Source organism: Triticum urartu, chromosome 6, assembly GCF_003073215.2.
Source record: "Triticum urartu cultivar G1812 chromosome 6, Tu2.1, whole genome shotgun sequence".
NCBI classification, from domain to species: domain Eukaryota; kingdom Viridiplantae; phylum Streptophyta; class Magnoliopsida; order Poales; family Poaceae; genus Triticum; species Triticum urartu.
The window spans coordinates 573,968,272-573,977,785 of record NC_053027.1 but is presented as its reverse complement, the minus strand read 5'-3'; the positions used below and the strand labels follow the sequence as shown (position 1 = coordinate 573,977,785).

The 9,514-nt window shown below is 48.8% G+C and overlaps 1 long non-coding RNA gene across 1 annotated transcript; it reads left to right on the top strand.

Annotated features, from left to right (window-relative positions):
* The first annotated feature begins 7,135 nt into the window (after positions 1-7,135).
* LOC125515640 lies at positions 7,136-9,286 on the top strand. The gene is made up of 2 exons (XR_007287083.1): positions 7,136-7,885; positions 7,972-9,286. It is a non-coding gene; the product is annotated as an uncharacterized LOC125515640 (long non-coding RNA).
* Positions 9,287-9,514: the final 228 nt, after the last annotated feature.

Sequence of the window (9,514 nt, the reverse complement as noted above, 5' to 3'; positions counted from 1 at the left end):
GATCGTCATCGAGCTGTACGTGTGCTAAGAACTCGGAGGTGCCGGAGTAACGGTGCTTGGATCGGTCAGATCGGGAAGACGTACGACTACTTCCTCTACGTTGCGTCAACGCTTCCGCAGTCGGTCTGCGTGGGTACGTAGACTACACTCTCCCCTCTCGTTGCTATGCATCACCATGATCTTGCGTGTGCGTAGGAAATTTTTTGAAATTACTACGTTCCCCAACAAAAAGGGGCAGCCCAAAGGTGGGCCGCGCGCCTCCCCCCTCCCCTAGTCCTATTAGGACAAGGAGAGGTGGCCGGCCCCCTCTCTCTCTTTCCTCCCTCGAGGAATCCTATTCCAACTAGGATTGGGGGGGAATCCTACTCCCAGAGGGAGTAGGACTCCCTTGGCGCGCCCTCCTTGGCCGGCCGCCCCCTCCCCCTTGGCTCCTTTATATACGGAGGCAGGGGGCACCCTAGAACACACAAGTTGATCCTTGAGATCGTTCCTTAGCCGTGTGCGGTGCCCCCTACCACCATATTCCACCTCGATCATATTGTAGCGGTGCTTAGGCGAAGCCCTGCGACGGTAGAACATCAAGATCGTCACCACGCCATCGTGCTGACGGAACTCCTCCCCGACGCTTTGCTGGATCGGAGCCCGGGGATCGTCATCGAGCTGTACGTGTGCTAAGAACTCGGAGGTGCCGGAGTAACAGTGCTTGGATCGGTCGGATCGGGAAGACGTACGACTACTTCCTCTACGTTGCGTCAACGGTTCTGCAGTCGGTCTGCGTGGGTACGTAGACAACACTCTCCCCTCTCGTTGCTATGCATCACCATGATCTTGCGTGTGCGTAGGAAAATTTTGAAATTACTACGTTCCCCAACAGGGATGTCATGTAATTGAACAGTATGCCTAAGACATAGATTGTATACAGAAGTTACACTGTGTGCTAAATTCTCTTTGGATACGGGTGAAAAAATAAATTTCAGTTTTTTTTGTCAAAAAAATCATGAAGAAATCCACACCCCTAGTAATCTAAATGTTAGGTGAACTGATTTTTTTTCATAAAATAGTTCAAATGAATGCGATCTATGCAAACCTATGATGTTTGGTTGTGTTTCTACACATCTGAATGACCTTTTGACCCATGCTGCTTTTTTCGCACATCATGCATATGCCAATATTATTTTCTGGAACTTTTGCGATGGTAAAGAAGATCCAAATCTACATGCATAAATGTTTGGATGATTTTTGTGTTTCTATGATTTTTTGAAAATTATTTCTACGCACCAGGAGTTCTGGTGCCCGAGAGCCAAATGGCTGCCTCTGATTTACACCCATGAACAGAAGAATAATTTTTGAATTCTACGACATGGGCACATGTGCTATAGTACATGGGTAAGTGTGCTACAGTACATGGGTAAGTGTGCCAGTCCACCATGTTAAAAAAATAACAAGGATAGAAGGATTAAGGCAAACAATACAACATCAAGGAATTTTGAATGCTGACAGGGACGGATCCACATGAAAGTTGCATTAAATTGGACAGTGCCGAGCGTAGGTTCGAATGAGCTATGGTCCTGAACTTCTTCTCTTGTATTCAGGGGCGCAGACAGGACCAGACCCCCTAGGGCTTGGGCCTGGGGTGTGAGGCCCAAATCTTTCTGCTTATAGTGATTATGGTAGCCACAGTCCTACAGTGCTCGGAGGAAGCCCGGAGCAATCCGGGGCTTGCTGCCGGACGGGCTCCGCAACTGTTCGTATTCTGTACTAATTATTGCTACTACAACATTTACAGCAACAGATCCAGTCATACGCAGCAATGTCAGCTAGCTAGGATTTGATCACTATTGGATTTGTAGATCACTAGCCAGTTTGGAATTACACTATCATTATCAGATAGTTACTGATAGTTTGTACAAATCTTACAGATCATCTACAAATACAATGCTCCTTCATTATCTTTAGCTTGGACCTGCCCACTTTAGCCAGCCCTTTCTCGCTTGTGATGCCGGTGGCGATCGGTAGGCCAGGTAGCAGAGTAGGAGGAGATTTGCCGACATGGTTCGTGCGTGTGCTTCATGCATGTTGTGTTTTGGAGCTCGGTCCAGTGATCTAGGGGTGGGCGTGGAGGAAGAGATATATTGGTAAATTAGTTATACTACTGCCCTATATTTGTTTTTCATGCCCTGTTCTTCCATGGTCACCTTTGCTGCGATTTCCTGTGTTCATTTGGAGGAGGCGGCTGATTAATAGCTATTCTTCTGGTGGCTTAAAACTGATCTAACTCAGTTTCTTGTATGTACCCATGAGGGTTGTCATGGGCTCCACCTGCATCCTCTTGCCGGCCTTCGATGGGGCACCTCGGCCTCCCATAGAGGACCGGGAGCATGTAGCAGCAGCAGCTTCAACCCATTCCAGACGAGCTGCAGGTCGTAGACAAGGTCCCAGCCGATTTATGCCCTCCTCTCCTTCCTACCCCTTCCTGTCAAGTGCTTGTGTGAAAACAATCTTGATCGAAAATAAATCTGTTCATTTAATGAAGTGCTACTTCACATCATTTTCAACATGGCTAGTTTGTCGTATCTTTACTGTTTTAATAGTTCACTACTGGATCCATGCATTATTTTACTAGCATAAGGTTCTATTTCCATCTTCATTGTTTTCACTTCCACTTTTAGTAAGCATTAATTTTTCTTGGAACTAACATGGCAAACTTGTTGAGTTGTTCTTTATTTGTGCTCAGCGTATTAAAATAACAGGTCATTATTTTGTATGTAGTAACTCAAATTATTTCGCTTGATTGCACATTGTTCATTATTTAGTTTTAACACTACTTACTTGAATTGAAAAAACTCGTGGAGCTTGTTTCTGACTTGGCTCATTATTTCATATGTAGTATATCGATGGTGGTACAACTGATAGGTCTCATTTGAATATTTTTTCTTGCAGAAAATGATTAATAGAGGAATCATAGACAACTGGGTCAATACCCGTGCTTCCAGCGACATGGCTGTCTCGCCTCTCACATGGTAGTACCACTTTCACTCCATTCCATGTGGGACTTTTTTTACTCGCAAGAATGAGCTTTTAGGGTATCCCAACGCCGATTTCAAAATAGATACACTATTTATCCAATCTTGTCTCTTAAACGTCCGTCCTTGTAATTGTTTTTCCTAAGTCCGCAACACTGAAAATAATAGCATATCAAATCTCCCAAGAGTAAAAATATTAAAATGTGACCGTAGTTCAAATGTAAATATTACAATCCAACTAAGTTTTGAGATAAAATAGTTCAAACTTGAATTCAACTCGTACATATGTTTTGGTTGTCCCCTTTAAATGCCGACACATGGCGAATCAGATCTTCATTAAGCTTCTCATGAGTTGGTCGATGCTGAATTTGTTGATGCATTCGGACAAACTCTTTAAACATGGCCGGACTCTAACTTCGAAGTTAGATACGATCACCCATATTCTCAATTTCCAGACCTCCGCGGGATCATCACCCTCATCGTCCACGTTCATGTTGTGCATGATCACAACATGACATCACCTCTCACAAGGTCTCTAGACCCCATTGTTAGCAGGTGCACAAACAACTGTAAATTGGGCTTGGAGCACTCTAAATATCCACTCCACATCCCGCTACTTCTTGTCTTTGGGAAAAGTGAACTCTTTATTGATCAACTGACAAAGGTCGATAAGTTCGTGACTGTTTACCTTGACAACATCCTCATCTTCAGATTCCTACAGATGAATCAAAGCCTTTTCAAATCTTCCGATATGCATCTGTTTAAGGACTTGTTGGTGTCCTAATGTAAGAATGTTAAATCATTGCTTTTTCCTCTGGTCAGTTGCGTCCTCCAAGACGGATTATCCAAATTGCGATCTAGAGCTATTAGTTGGAAGCAACTCTTGGTCCCAAGTCCAACTTCGTTTTATATGTTGTCAATGGGCCAGATAGTGGGATTCAATGGTAAGTTCATTCACTCAGATGGCAATAGGTGGTTCCACTTTGTGCAACTGGCCCCTCAGCCTGGTCTACAGAAGATAACAACCAACAGGCAGGACTGCAGTCAAGAAGATCATGATATGACATGGGTGGTGGTTTGTCATGACATGATTATCGTTCTCATTCCTTTTGCTTATGAGCTCTACAGCCTTGACGTGTCCACCAAGCCCGCGACAGTGGTGACCATGCAGAATCTGGATGATTGGGCCTCTTTTTTGGGGTGGAAGAAAAGGGCACACCACTTTCGTGTATGAGCCCGAAACAATGGGGAGGGAGGAGCAACTTGCCGTACCATGCCGACGGTGACTCTGAGCATTGTACTTTCCACGGTTTGTGTGATGAGCCAGGTCGCCTGCCGGACACGCTACCCATCGATCCTAAGGTAGGAAGCACGTCGATGCAACCGCCTTCTTGCATGAGCTTGGAACCATGGGAATGTTGGAGAAAACCCTTGCATTTTGCCTCCCTCAACGTTGATCATTGGAATTCGCCGCCTGCTTCTTGCACCAGCCTGGGCCTCGACTCGGGCCCTTGGGCTCCACGCTGGGACGACAAGTCGTACCCTATGCAGGATACACCATTCGACCAAGGATACACCATTTGCCATGGCTTCAGCGAAGCCACCCCTAGTTGACGCACATGGGCATCAACTACAAAGTCTCGGCAGGGCGTGCCTCCCTCCTCTATGTTCGTTCTTTTGAGCCTATGTCAACCGTTCACTGTTCACACGAGCGTCAACTAGGAAGTCTCGGCTAGAATACCACTATAGTGATGGATTGACCAATGTAGCAGGGTGACCGAGGTACTGTAATGAACATTTTAAAAAAAATGGAGCAAATTCTTGATAGATATGACCAATGTTTTTAAGTTTTCAATATTTTTTCAAAAATTGAACATTTTTCCTAAAAAAGGTCAATTCGAGAGAATCAAATTACTTTTCAAATGCGAACAGATTTTGAGATTCAGAACATTTTTCAAAAAATGTTATTAATAATAAGAATTTTCAATATGTTTTGAAAAATGCAAACAACTTTGAATTTCCAATCAGTTTTAAAATTTGCAAACATTTTTTGAAACTTGCATATTATAAAAAAATGAAGAAAAGAAAGAAAAATAGGAAAATCCTAGAAAACTGAAGAAAAAACAACCAAAAATAAAAAGCTCGACCTGAGCCAACTGGGACCTTCTGGAAGGTTCCCAATACCAGTAACCATGAATCAGGTGCTTCCAAATGGGCTGGCCCATGTTGGCCGCTCAGCTCGATCCCCTCTATGCGAAGCAACGACAACTTACGCAAAACACGTCAAATAGGGATTGCGTAGGCAAACACAAGTAGTCGATCTCTTCTCCTCATGGCACATGTCAAACAGAGCAACACAAGGAGGACCGTGGCCATCACTTTCCTGGTCATTACGATGATGTTTGCTTGCACATTGCCACCCAGTCCAGACTCCAGAGTAAGTTGTGTGTGTGTGTGTGTGTCCAGGGCCGGCCCCGGCCCGGGGGGGGGGGGGGGGGGGGGGGGGGGGGGGGGGGGGGGGGGGGGGGGGGGGGGGGGGGGGGGGGGGGGGGGGGGGGGGGGGGGAGCCGCTCGTTCCTCGTCGATCGATCTCCTGTACGCGTTGCCCTAGCTCGGATTCCTTCTAATCGCGACGACGTTCCCTATTCATCTATTCCCCGATCTCGTATGCTCATGGCTGAACCGAACAAACCGGATCGGAGGCAGCCCGCATCCGCCATTGCTTGTTTCCCTTCCTCTCAAGGCAAAGCCGGTGGTGGGGATGGATGGGGGAGCCACGTTCATTCCAGATCTCGGGGAGACGTGGTAGCCCGCGTGGTTCTATCTGACGACGGCCATGTTGGATCTGAGTCAGGCCGGCCATGCAGCCAGAGATTGGATGGTGCAGACGCAGGTCACAAGTTGTGCGCCGGCGAACTACGCCAGTCTCCGGTCTCTAGGGATGGACGCATACATAGTGATGCAAATTGCCAAGCGCCTCCCATTCCATGTCAGTCTAAATCACATCATGGTGATTGCCTGATCAAGTGATCAACGTTGATCCGATCAATCCGAGGTAACATCAGACTACGTACTTCGTATATGTACATTGCTAATTAAGTCATTTATATTCGCATGCATGATACATGATTTTCTTTTAAACCGTCTACGCATTCGCTACTGAGTAGATCGGCTCAAAGACTTATAGTCTCTAACAGCGCGTTTGGTTCGGGGGAATTAAAGATGAGGAATGAGAGTTGAGGGGTGAGTAGATTAAAAGTCCACTGTTTGATTAGAGGGAATGGGAGTTTAAGTGGGAAGGGGAATGGGAGTTGAGAAAGCCAATTCCCACCTATTTCTTCCCAGGGGTACCCTGTTAATTCGTGAGCAGAGTTTTATCCCGTGCTAATTCCCACCATATACCAAACAAGGGAATGGAAGTAAAAATCAACTTCCCATGACTAATCCCTACATAAACACCCTGATGCAAACTTTCATTCTCATGCCCAAGTGTTTACCAAACAGGCTGTAACGGTAAGAAACCATGGGCTGTTGTGTACTCTTTAAATCATTTTTTAGGTAAATCATGCATGCTACTTATTCAAAAGGTCCAGGGATCTCAGCAGATACAAAGTGAAGAATACAGTCCAGGGATCCGATGTAACATCAGACTATGTACTTGCTATATCTATATCTATATTGCAGTGATCGAGCATTGATGGAATTTAATTTTGGTTTTCAGCGGTGCTTATGATCATGTCGACTATGCATTTGGTAAAACAGAGAAAAAAATGAAAAAAAAAGAACTATAAAGAGGATATGTCGGCCCATCAAAGGTAATATATATAAATTATTTGATAAGAATGTCGCTTCTGCCGCGTTCTGAGGCATTTAAGCAATCATATATATTCCTATAATGTTTATGTTAAGGGGGCCTCAAGTTTTGATTTCGCCCCGGGCCCCTAAAATCTCATGACCGGCCCTGTGTGTGTCTGTGTCTGTGTGTGTGTGTGGAACTTGTCTGATTGCGTAGCTAACGCTATGATGGTATATCGCCTGCAGTTGTGGACGAAAATTTTGCAAGGGTGCACCACAACTGATTGCAAGGATGAATGCATGCGACTAATCGGGCACAAACGTCGCTGGGACTGGACTTGCAGAGAGGTTAATAGGTGTTGCTGCACAAGAAAACACTAGGGGCAGATGAAAGGGCGGAAGCCGATAGAGCGGATCCTCCACGCCGGGCGAGGCGGCGGCACCGCCAGAGAATACGTCCGCAGCAGCCCATCCGGCACCGCATCGCCGTCTCCTTCCCCATCCGCAAGGCAAGGCCTCTCCTCTGCCTCTGCGCTGAACCCTAGTTTCACTGAATAAGTCCATCTTTATACGGCTGGATGCCCTACGAACCCCATTGTTTCTTGGTTTGGTTCGGCCCATCTCTTAATTAATTCCCATAAGGAAAACGTTTATAATCATCCGACTTATCTCTCTCTCTTTTAAGCCTCCTTCTCTATGCGCCACGTGTGTGCGTCAGGCTGCGGCTGCCCACCGCTTCGCCCCAACCTTATCTTATCTCTAACGCAGCTCCTCCACTCGTTTCTTCTTCTTTCTTCCTTTTACATCCCATCGCCAAGAGATTAGCCATGGCGAGCAGCCGAGCACCACCACAACAGCTAGGAAAACGGAAGAGTTAGACGCCGGCCGTCGGCACCAACAGCCGGAGCTCCTCCGTTGCATCGCTGGAGGTGGCATAGCGCACATGGAGGGGAGCCATGATAAGGACCATCACAACAACGGGGAACCGGGAGGTGATGCCGGTGATACAAATGGCGCTCGTCGATGAACGCCGGTGCTGCAATGCACCAACGCGTCCATGGCCGCCGGTATGCAACGCAACAACTTGTCCACGGCCATTATGGTGCGTTACAACCTCGTCCGTGATGCAATGCAACCTCGTGTGCCGTTGCAGTACTCGAGCACCGGCGGCGGAGCTGCAATGGAGCACTCGACGCCGGCGGCGGAGCTACAATGGAGCTGCTTGGCTCAGGCGGCGGAGCTTCAATGGAGTGCTCGGCGTAGGCGGCGGATATACCTGGCCATTCCTGGGGCTGGGCCGGGCTTCAGGCCGGGCCAACCAAAGCCCGGCGCAAAAAACCCAGGCCCGAGCCCGGCCCGGCCCGGCCGTCGGGCCTAAAAATCAGGCCCGAGCCCGGCCCATCACACCAAAAGCCCGTCGGGCCTCGGGCCACGGGCCGGGCCTCTTCCTTAAATGGCAAAATCGATGGACCCGGGCCCGGCCCGGCCCGGGCTTCGGGCTCAAAACCTAGGCCTGAGCCCAGCCCATGGACAAGGTCGGGCCGGGCCGGGTCGGGCTTTTTCGGGCCGGGTCAGGTCGGGCCGACCGAGCCGGGCTGCCCATGGCCAGGTATAGCGGCGGAGCTCCAATGGAGCGCTCGACGCCGGCGGCAGAGCTGCAATGGAACCGCTCGGCGCAGGCGGCGGAGCTGCAATGGAGTCGCTTGGCGTAGGCGGCAGAGTTTCAATGGAGCGCTCGACGCCGGCAACGGAGCTGCAATGGAGCAGCTCGGCGCAGGTGGCGGAGCTGCAATGAAGCTGCAAGTCGCCGGCTACGGAGCTGCAATGGAGCGCTTGTCGACGCCTCCCCCCTGCTCCGATGCACCACTCCCGCGACTGGTCCCGGTGCTCCAGCGCTGCGCTTGTAAGTGGCTCAGTGCAGCGTCGTTGGCGGCTCTTGGGGGCAGCCCGTTGCAGTGAAGCGCTGCTGCCATGCCTAGAGTCTATGGTGTTGCCATGACCGGCGGCGGTAATGTGTTTGCAAGGTGAGGAACGAGCTGCGCAGAGCCTGGTGCTGCGAGCGAGCGCGGCATGGCGGCTGCGACTGCGAGCTAGATCAGGGCCGCTCGCTGGAACTCACCGCGTCTATCTCAGGAATCGCGTGTGCATGGGGATTTTTTTGAATTGGCTGCTACGCGAGGAAGACGAGGCCACGCGCGGCGTTCTATTGTGTCAGAGCGACGCGGTCTAGGTTGACTAATCCAACGTATCGAGGGATTTGATCGGATGGTTGGGGACCCGACTAAAATATATCGGATGATTCCTAGCAGCCGCCTTCTCATAATCCTACGAGATCATCTCCATGGACCGATTTGTTCCCGCTAGTTGGTCGTTTTTTTATGTTGAGAGGGGCCCTGAAATGATCTGCATGTCTCCGTTAGGCCTTCCACTATGTAGGCCATAATCGATGCCAAATTTGCTTTTTGACATTTAGCACCGATGCCCTACATTGTCCAGCCCGGTGCCAAGTAAAAAATTCTAGGCATCGATGCTTCTACTTGCTCCGGTGCCAAATTCGGTGAGCCAATAAACTAAGCGCGTCTTGATCCTTTCTCATGCGAAGCAACACCTCATGACACTGGTCCTTGGGTAAGTTGGGCAGATATATTACTAATTTATATGCATGCAGGCCCGTGCTGAAGTGGATGCGAAATCTT